The sequence below is a fragment of the Dipodomys spectabilis genome, unplaced genomic scaffold (genome assembly GCF_019054845.1).
Source record: "Dipodomys spectabilis isolate Male_0828 unplaced genomic scaffold, ASM1905484v1 ptg000533l, whole genome shotgun sequence".
NCBI classification, from domain to species: domain Eukaryota; kingdom Metazoa; phylum Chordata; class Mammalia; order Rodentia; family Heteromyidae; genus Dipodomys; species Dipodomys spectabilis.
This window is the reverse complement of record NW_024871210.1, coordinates 5,383,968-5,395,671: the sequence shown is the minus strand read 5'-3', so window position 1 is coordinate 5,395,671 and position 11,704 is coordinate 5,383,968.

Here is an 11,704-nt window from a genome sequence, read left to right as displayed (position 1 = left end):
ATATTTTATTTTTTTGAGGTTATTGTGAATGGGGATCTTTCCTTGATTTCCCTTCCTGCTTGTATTTTCTTAGGGTACAGAAAGGCAAATGATCTTGTGGGTTAATTTTGTTTCCTGCTACATTCCCAAAGTGGTTTACAAATTCTAAAAGTTTGAAGCTGGAATTTTTGGGACCAATGAGGAATATTATCATGTCATCTGCAAAAAGGGATAGTTTCAATTCCTCCTTTTCTATGCAGATCCCTTTAGTGTCTTTTGCTTGCTTTACACTCTAAGGATTCCAGAACTGTACTAAAGAGAAGTGGGGAGAGTGAGCATCCTCTCCTTCTTCCTGATTTTAGGAGAATTGTTTGTTGTTTTTCCCCATTAAATATAATATTAGCTATTGGTCTGTCATATGTACATTTTACTATTTCAAAGAATGTTTCAACTATACCTATGCTCTCAAGATATTTTAACATAAATGAATATAGTACATTATCCAAGGCCTTTTCCATGTCAATGGAAATAATTATGTCGTTCTTGACCTTGGATCTGTTGGTGTGATGGAATTCATATATTGATTTAGGTATGTTCAACCATACCATCATTTCTGGGATGAAGTCTACTTGATCATGATATATGATTTTTATATGCTTCTGAATTCTATTGGCTAATGTTTTTGAGGAGATTTACCTCTATGTTCATCAAGGAGATTTTTCTGTAGTTCTCTATTTTGTTGGGTCTTTGCCTGGTTTGGAGATGAATGTGATATTGGCTTCATAGAATTCCTTCTGTTTTTTTGTTTGGTTGTTTGTTTTCTGAAGGGTTTGGGGTGTGTGGATATTAGTTCCTGTTTACAAGTTTTATCATGCTCCTTTTGTCTTTGGCTTTTCCTTGTTTAAAGACGTCTGATTGTTTCCTCTATCTCATTGTAAGTTATTCGATTATTTTAATTGATGTATTTCTTCTATGTTCAGTATGGGCAATTTGTATTTCTGTAAAATTTCATCGATTTCTGCTAAGTTTTTCTCCCTTACTGAGTTTAGATTCTGGAAATAGTTCTTTAGAATTGAATGTCAGTTATTTGTTATACTTTTTCTCGTCGAATCTGTAATCTTATTGATTTTGATTTCCTCTCTTCTTCTTTTAATCTTGTCAGCGTTTTTTCAGGTATGCTTTTGCTAAATTTATTTATAGTTTCCTTAGTCCCTATTTCGGTAAGTTCAGCTCTTATTTTGATTTTTCTCACTCCATTTAGTAACTTTAGGTTCAATTTTTTCATGCTTTCATAAAAGTTTTATTTGCAACATGACATTATTTACTTTCTCTGTCTCCCCTTTTTTGATGTACGCACTGAGAGGAAGATTTTGCCCCTCAACTCTTCTTTTGCCATGCCGCGCAGATTTCTTTGTGATTTGTATTCATTTTCATTGAATTTTAGAAAGTTTTACTTTTCTCTTTAATTTCTCCTGTTACACAGATTTTGCTCAGAAGTATGTGTTCAATTTCCATGTATTTTATTAATTCTATGGTGTGCTTTGATATTGAGAACTAGCTTGATTCCACTGTAGCCAAACAGATTACAGGGGAATATGTCCATCCACATTTACTTGCTTAAAGCCTTTCTATGAACTATGATATAGTCTATTTTGGAGGAACTTCCATGGGCTGCTGAAAAGAATGTGTACTGGATTGTTGTAGGGTGGAAAACATCATTGATGCCAATTAATTCTGCTTGAGATACGGCATCATTGAATTCAGAGACTTCTTTGTCAATCCTGTCATTGGTAGATCTTCGTTTGGTGAGAGTAGAGAATTAACATGTCCCAGTATTATTGTATATGGATCTATTTTATTTTGTAAGTCTGAGAGTATTTAACAAACATACTTGGGTGCGTCAAGGTTTGAGGAGTATAAGTTGATGAGGTTTCTAGCTTCTTCTTGAATTGTTCTCTGAATTAATATGTAGTGTTCCTCTTTGTCTTTTTTTTTTTTTTAATGTTGGTTCTCAGAATACTGCATCTAATTTTGTATGCTTCTCCTGTTTGAAAATCCTGTATATCTTTTGATAATTCATTTTTTGTTCCTGAAATTTCGGATCTATATCTTCCTTTAATAATTGAACATTATCTCTAAAATTTCTTGGATGTGCTATTTGTCTTCCATTTCTGTTTTGCTTTCACTGGGGCTCTTTTCTGGGTGTCTGTTGTTATCTGGGTTTGGCTTTCTATCTTGGCTCTTGACGAATTTTGTAAATTTTTGCTGTGAGTTTTGCATCAGGTTTCAGGGATTATTGGAGCACAATTGCAAACTCTGACTGCTTTGGTCAATAGCTGGCTGGCTTTCTTGGTTCTTGGTTGATGCCTGGACCAATTGAGGAAGCTCACTCTCAGCCTTGAGTTGGCTGAGTCTTTACCTGTTCTCAGTTCTGATAGGAGAGAGGCCAACATACAGATTATAATCTGATGCACATAGGACTCTCAGTTGTCTTCTGGAGATCACAGGCAGTTCCCATCTTCAACCAAGGACTAAGCAGCCTACACTGCTCCTGCTCCCTCCTATGGGTGCTCTTGCCTCCAGTTGCTGGAGTCCTTCAGGAATTCCTGAGTGTAATAATGTGCTAGTACTCTAAGCTGTCCAATCCCCCGCCCATGATATATAGGTCAGGTACTGATGAGATTTGTGTTTCTGGTTGTAGCTCCCTGGTTTTTTGCCATCACAGGAATGGTTCCTAGGGGTGGATTTTCCCTTCTTTCAACCCTCTTCTGAGGCATGTATCAGCTTTTCACTTCAATCATGACTGGTGGGTTGTGGGTTGTGTGGCTCAAGAACCCTTTCCCAAGTCCTGGCCCTGGCTCCTGGTCCCCAGACTGCGACACACTATTTGGGCTCAGGCCGGACCTGTTATGCTGGATTTCCCGCTTTGAGTATGCAGTTCGGATTTCTTCTGCTGACTGTTGTCGCCCATAGGTGCTGTTCTTGGCTTGAGCCTTTATGATTCTGCCCCAGGGCACATTTGGTCAAGCTTGGTGGGCTGGTTGTACCACAAAAGGTAATGGGAAGCTTGCACATTTCCCAGTTTTAATAGGGCCTGTAGTCTAGGTGGTAGGCAGTGGGATCTGGATGAAGTTTGGGGGTTACCAGCAGCACTGGTCTCCCTTGGGGAAAAGGGTGTTCCTGTGGTGTGCCCACTTATCCAGGAGCAGGTTGGGAGCTCTTCAGTATTGCTGTGGTCTATCTGTTTCTGTGTGCTGTAGGACACTGGATGCTACCGTATTCTGAGATCCATTGAGATAATTGTGAACTGGGCCAGATGGTGTTGGTTGCTCAGGGTCTGTGTTATACACCATCTCTGCCTCTTTTTATGTGGTCCAGATCAGTGCCATAGGCTTGTTTTGTGATAGCATGGAACACTCTAGTTCTGGGGGTTGGTGATCTTTGGTGGGAAGATGAGAAGCTGATCTGCTGGCAAAGAGTGGGTAGGGTCTTCATGCATGTTCTAAACTCCAAGGATTCTTTATCTGCACTGTCTGAGTTCGCACTGGCATCTTGGTAGTCTTCTGCACTGACCTTCTGTGGATAGACCTCTGTATTTCTGGGGTTTCAGCGCACAGCTGTGACTTTGGTGGAATTGCACAGGGCTGCTTCACTGATGAAGTGTGTGGGAAAGGTCTAAGCTACAAGATTGCTCTGATTGAAATCATCAGGTCTGACACAGGCACCTTGGACATCTGCTGCAATGGCATTCTGCAGAATACCCACTGTTGCTCTGGGGTCCCTGGTCACTCTAGACTGGACCATGCTAAAGCATGGCATGTAGTTGTGCCATCAGCAGGCAGTGGAGGAAGGGTCTTGGTGCACGTTCTCTGGACCAATAATTGTCTCTGTTTGCACTCTCTGGGTTAGCACTGGCACCGTAGGAGTCCTCTGCACTGGTGTTCTGTGGTCAGACCTCTGTTTATCGGGGTTCCCCCCATGGATTTCATGCCAATTGACTTAGTGGGATGGTGGGGAGCTGCTCTGCTAATGAGGGGTGTGCGAAGGGTCTTTGTTCCGGTTCCAAACTACAAGGATTCTCTGTTTATATTCACCAGGTCACCACTTTGGGAGTCTGCTGCACTGGCATTCTGCAGATTATCCATAGTTGCTTTGGGAACTCTGGCAGCTCCAGACTGAGCCAGGCCACAGTTTATCAAGGGTGAGGGAAGGTCTTCATGCTTTTCTGTTCTGAAATATTATCCTTTTGTTTTTTACACCTCCTGTTTTTCTCTGGGTATTCATCATTTTGCTACGTAAACATTTGGAACTTGAACTCTATTTGGTTGGAGAGAGCTGTGGTGATTCACAACTGTTCTGTTGCCATCTGGGTCCTCCTTCCATAATAATATTTTGATGTAACAATTAGTTGGTGACGCAAAATTCGTGATGAGGTCACAGTAGATTTGTGATGTTGTAATGGCTTTATGATGTCAGAGAGACATGACAAATCTCAATTATCATTAAATCAAAATGATTATATGAGTTCCCAAAGGGAATAGGATGTCTCGAAACACAAAATGTGATGATGTCCTAACAATTTTGTGAGTTCCCAATGTGACACAATGGTCATAATGTCAGGAAGTGTGATGGAACTGTGGTCATGATGTCACAGTTGATTTCTCATATCACATGCCATACCTGAAATATTATGAGCTTCAAAAGAGGCTATGAGCTCACAAAAGGCCTAAGATATCATGATTATAGCATGCCACAAAGTTATGAGAACAGGACCGGTTTATGGTGTTACACTGTGGTAGTGATATCACCATGGCTATGTGAAGTCACAAATGGATTGTGATGTCACAATGGGTTTCTGATATCAATACATATGCCACATTTGAAATAGAATGAAATCATACAATAGACATTGTCAATGAATCTATGATATCACAATGACTATGTGTTGTCATAATGTTATAGTTCCATTGCTGTTTTATGATGTCACAATGAGCTGATGGTGTCATCATAACAATAAGATGTCACAGTTTACATGATGTCTCAAAGTACTTGTGAGGTTACAATGGAATGTGTGGGCTCAATTGTCATTATTTCACAAAGAGGATATGAATAGGGATTGTGCTGTCACAAAGCCACAAAGGACATATGTTTTTTAAAAGATGCTAAGAAGTCATATATTTGAGATAACATGTGATCATGATGTCACAACAGCAATCTGATGTCAGTTTGTGATCTTACAGTGATGTTGAGGTTACAAAGCTTTTGGGATGTCTCTATGAATTATTATATCACAGTGACATCTTCAATTTCAAATGTTACTATTTTACAATGAGAATATGAGTTCACGGAGGGAGCTTGAAGTCCCAAAGGCAATGAATTTCTTAATGTTATGAAGTCATACTATGTTTGTGAAAATATGAGACAATGGTATCATAATAGCAATGTTAAGTAGCAATATCATGTGATAATAATGTTTTAATGTCACAAATATTTCATGATGCCATAATGGTGAAGAGGTCATAATAGGTTTGTGATGTCACAATAAATTGGTGTTGTCACAATGGAATGCTGAAAGATAAAAATCATTAACTCACAATGAGTATATGAGTTCACAGAAACTGATGTCTACACAGATGTCAGATGTGTTGTAACAAATTTAATGAAGTCCTGTTTTGTGATGTTACAAACCTGTGATACAATATCATACTGAGACACAATGGTTATGCAATCTGGCAATGGGATATCATAGAGGTCATAATATCACAGTTCATTTATGTATCATATGTCATATGTGAAATATTAAGAGGTACAGAACAGCTTATGAGCTTACAAAAGTCCTAAGCTATCACAATGGCAGCATGCCACTAAAGTTATGAGAACAGGAGAGTGTAGTCATGTCACAGTGGGTTTGTGATAACACAATGGCAATGTGATATCACAAGGGATTTGTGATGTCACAATGGTTGTGTGATCAGAATAGGTTTCTGATATCAACACATATACCCTATGGGAAATAGAATGAAAATACATAATATGCATTCTAATATTTCTTTGACTTCATAATGATTCTGTGATGTTATAATGTTATGATATTATTATATTTTGGGATGTTACAATGAGCTAATGCTGTCATAATGACAATAACATGCCATCATAAGTGATTACGATGTTACAGACATGTGTGATCTCAATTGCCATTAGTTCACAATGTCCAGATGGGTACACAAAGGGGTTGTGATGTCACAAAGACCATGAACTCTTTTTATAGTGCTTAGAGGTCCTAATAAGTTTTGGATATCCCAATGTGATCATGAATTCATAAGGGCAATGTGATATCAAATGGGTTTGTGATGTCACAATGGTAATAAGATCACAAAGGGTTAATGATGTCACAACAAGCTTGTAATATAACAACTATAACAGCTACATGTTCACTTTCAATTGTACTAGTTCACAATGAGGTTGTGAGTTCCCAGAAGGAGCTCTAGTACTCAAAGTACGTGAATATTCCAAATTATTGTGGGGTCATAATAGGTTTGTGAAAACAATGGAATTGAGATATCACAATGTCATTATGATTTCAAAATATCACATCATACTAAGGTACTTATGAGGTGGTGATAACATATTGATGATAAGGTCAAAATAAATTTCTGATGTCAAATGCACGGGTTTGTCAGAATGGCATTACTGATATCAAAGGACATTCATTCACAATAAGTATATGAATTCACACAGAGACTGAGGTATTTCCTTGGACATGTGTTGTCACAAATGCAAAAATTCCTAAGAATGTGCTCATGTCACAATGTGACACAGGTTCATGATGACTGACAATGGTCATGATACCACAGTGGATTTCTGATATCGCATGATATATCTGATATATTATGAAGTCAACAACAAATTATGAGCTCACAAATATACTTAGATATAACTATGGCAGCACATGAGAACAGGACAGGTTTGTGATGTCACCGTGAGTGACATTGCAATGTCCATGTGATTTCACAGAGTGATTGTAAGGTCACAATAATTATGATGTCACATGGGTTTCTGATGTCAACCCACATGCCAAATGTGATATAAAATGAAACCAATGCATAGGCATTTATAATGTGTGTATGATATCACAATGGCAGTGTGAAAACATAATGCTTTCATGTCATTGTACTTTGCTGGTATCTCATGAATGGATGGTCTCACAAAGACAATTTGATATCAATGTGATGATGCCACAAAGTGTTTGTGATATCACAAAGGCCTGTGTGATCACAATTGTCATTAGCTCACAATGAAGATATAGGTGACATCACACAAAGAGTGTGATGACACAAAGGCCATATGTGTTTTCAAAAGTGCTAAAAAGTCATAAGAGGTCTGGGAACTGACAATGTGATAGTGTTATAACAGCAATGTCATGGCACAGAATCACATCACAATCTTGTTTTGTGTCACAATTAGTTAGTGATTCCATAATGGAGATGAGGTCACAATAGTTTTGTAATGTCAAAATGGGTTTTAATGTAACAATGGCATTCTGGATCTCTTATTTTGATACCACAATTAGTTTGTGATGCCATAATGGAGATGAGGTCCCAATACTTTTGTGATGTCGAAATGGGTTTTAACGTAACAATGGCATTCTGGATCTCAATATTCAGTTACTCACAATGACTATATGAATTCACAAAAGGACTGTGATATCTCCAAAGGCATGTGTTGTCACAAATGTGGTGACGTCCTAACACGTTTATGAAGTCAAAATGTGCCACCAAGTCATGACATCTGGCAGTTTGATGAATCAGTTGTCATGACGTCAGTGTATTTCTATGACATATCATACCTGAAGTATTATGAGGCCCAAAACTGATTATGAGTTCACAAAGGGCCTAAGATGTCATAATGGCTGCATGTCACAAAAGTTATGAGGACAGGTTTGTGATGTCTCAGGTTAGTGATATCAACATGGCAATGTGATGTCACAAAGGGATTGTGACTGCTCAATTGTAATGAGATAAAAATGGGCTTCTGGCATCAACCCAACTGCCACAATGGCATTTGACATCAATTCCCATGACATATTTGATAGAATGAAATCACAGAATAGGCATGCTCAATGTATCTATGTAGTAACAGTGTCAATGAGATGTCACAATCCTATGATGCAAATGTAGTTTTGTTATGTCACTTATGAGTGGATTGTGTCATAATGACAATGTGGTATCATACTGGTGATGATATCAAAAGGTGTTTGTGATGTTATAACACGTGTCTGATCTTAATTGTCATGAGGTCACAATGAGGATGTGGGTAATGAGAGATATTGTGATGTAAGAAAGGCAATTTGTTTCTTGAAAGAAGCTGAAAGTTCATAAGAGTTTGGTGATGTCTCAATGTGATCATGATATCACAACAGCAATGTGATATCACAATGGGTTTGTGATAACACAGTGGTAATGATGTCCCTTGGGGTTTGTGAAATCACAACAAGTTTGTAATATCACAATCACGTGTACAATTGCAACGCTTCTAGTTCAAAATGAGGATAGGAGTTTAGAGAAGGAGTGTAAATCCCAAAGGCCGTGACTTTTCTAAAATGTTGTAACGTATAATAGATTTGTGAAAAACCAATGGGACAGTGATATTACAAGGTCAATATGATGTCACGATATCTCCTCATGATAATAGTTTGAATGCATAATTGGCTATGCCATACCGGTGATAAGGACATTATAGTTCTGTGATATAACAATGGGCAGATGATGTCATAATTGAATTCCAGATCTCAATTCTCATTGACTCTCAATGAGTATATGAGCTCAAAAGAGACTGTGATGTCTCCAAATGCAAGTGTTGTCACAAATATGATGAAGTCCAAACAGGTTTTGATGTCACAATGTGACACAATAGTCATGAAGTCTAGCAGTGTGATGCCACAGGGATCTTGAAGTCAATGTGTATTTCTGATATCATATGTCATACCTGAAATATTTGAGGTCAAAAACAGATAATCTTCTCACAAGGTGCATATCACAATGGCAGCATGTCACACAATGTATGAGGAGAGGAGAGGTTGGTGATGTCACAGTGGGTTAATGATATCACAATGTCAATGTGATGTCACAAAGGGATGGTTATGTCACAATGCTTATGCAGTCACCAAGGGTTTTGGCTAGAGACCTACAAGCCACATTTCAAATGGAATGAAATCATAGAATAATCATTTATAATGTGTCCATATCCCAGAGAAAAGGCAATGACTATGCTATGATGACATTGAATTTTGATTATGTCACAATGAACTGATGGTGTTATATGTGAAAATGACACAGTGGAGATGATGTCAGAAAGTGACCGTACAAATGGGTTACAATTACAAGAGCACGGTAATGAATATATTCCTTATGCAACATTGTTGCCTCCTCCTTTGTTTCCCCTTACCATCCCTTTCCATCTCCCAACCCTCAACACCCACCCTCACCCCTCACCCCTCACCCCTCACCCCCAGCCAAAATTATAAAGTTCATTTTATGGCATAACTACTTGTACATCTCTTTGTGGAAATGGGTCCATCTGTATCCCTATCTAAACTGTTTTTCCCCTTCCCCTGCACAAATTATAACAACATCAAATACTATGAAAGCAGGTGTTATACCATGGGGAAGGGACATACAAAGCAACAAAAAAATCATCTTGTAAATATGTTAGCAACTATTTGATGTTGTGATCATTTGTGGAGGGGAAGGGAAAAAACAACAACAACAAGTGGTTTCACCAGAGATACAGGTGTACCCTTGCAGCAATGAGATGTAAAAGTTGTTATGTTGAAAAACAAAATTTACAACTCTGTCGGTAGGTAGGGGTTGGGAGGTGAGAGTGGATGTGCGAGATGGGAAGGGATAGGAAGGGAAAACAAGGGCGGAAACAACATGCTTGACAAAAAATGTACTCATTACCTATGGGTTTCTCAATTTTGTTAATGTTTTCGAAAAACCAACTCTTTGTTTTGTTGATTCTTTCTATATTTTTTTTGGATTCTAATTCATTTAATTCTGATGTATTTCTATTTTTTTTCTTTCCAGCTAATGGATTGGGGTTTATCTTGCTGCTCTTTTACAAAGAGGTTCAGATGTTTCATTAAATTGTTGGTTTCAGATCTCTCCATTATGTTGATGTAGAAACTCAGACCTATAAACTTGCCTCTGAGACCTGCCTTGGCTGTGTCCCAGAGGAGCTGGTCATTTGTGTGTTTATTTGTGTTGAATATCGTGAACCTTTGGATTTCTTTTCTAATCTCTTCCATGACCCACTTGCGATTCTACAGTGTGGTGTTCAGCTCCAGGTGTTACAGGACTTTCTTTGGTGGCTTTTTGTGTTGAGTTTGAATTTTATTCCCTTGTGGCCTCAGTGAATGCAAGGTATAACTTCAGTTTTTCTGAACTTGGAAAAGTTTGCTTTGTGACCTAAAACATGGTTTATTTTGAAATATGTTGCATGTGCTGCTGAGAAGAATGTGCATTTTGATGCTGCTGACTGGAATATTCCGTACATGGTTTTAAATCTAGTTGATCTATACTGTTGTTTAGATCTGTATTTTCTCTGTTGAGATGTTGCTGTGTTGATCTACCTAGTAGGAATAATGGTGTGTTAAAGTCCCCAACAATTAATGTCTTTAGATCTATGTGAGATTTGAGGGAAAGTAGTGTTTCTTGTATAAATTTTGGTGCTCCACTGTTTGGCGAATGGAGATTTAGAATTATAATATCCTCCTGAGGGAGAGATCCCTTAATTTTTATGCATTGATTTTTTTTATCTCTTCTCACTAATTTTTAACTTGAAGTCTATTATATCTGATTTTATGATTGCAACTCCTGCTTGTTTATAGGGGTGATTGGCTTGGTAGATTTTATTCCAGCCTTTCACTTTCAAAATGTGTTGTTTTTATGGGCAAGGTGTACTCCTGAAGACAGTAGATAGGAGGATCTTTGTTTTTAATCCAACTCTTGAGTTTATGTCTCTTAATTGGAGAGTTAATTCCGTTAATGTTGAGAGATAGGACTGAGAGGTATTTGGGATGTCCAACCATCTTATCCACTACCTTGAGACCTGTGGCAACTGGATTCTTCCTTATGGTTCTTGAATTCTGTTTGGGTGCAGTTTCTTGGCCTTTAGTATGGTCTTGTTGGTTTTCTATGTGTAGGACATCTTTTAAGTATCTTTTGTAGGGCTGCTTTGGTTGAGATATATTCTTTCACATTTTCTTTGCTATGGAAGGTTTTTTATTTGACCTTGGGTTATGAAGCAGAGTTTACTGAGTAGAGTATTCTTGGTTGATAATTGTTTGTCTTAAGGTCATGGCATACATAATTCCAGGATCGGCTTGCTTTCATTGTCTCTTGTGAGAAATCTGAGGTGATTCTAATTAGTTTCCCTTTATAGGTGATTTATCTTGTACCTTTGACAGCTTTAAGGATCTTTTCCTTGGTCTGAATTGATCCTATGCAGATTATACTCTGATGGTTGGATGTCCTGTTATGGTCTGATCTATTATGGATTCTAAAAGCTTCTTGTATATGAATAGGCTGGATGACTTTCTCCTGGGTGGACCTGAGCCTGGCAGGGCAGGTCAGGTTCCTGTGACCTGCTAAATGACTTGTTTGTTTTCTTCCAAGGCCTTAGTTGCAGCTAGATGCTCAATGGGCCTTTGTCAGTATCAAAGATG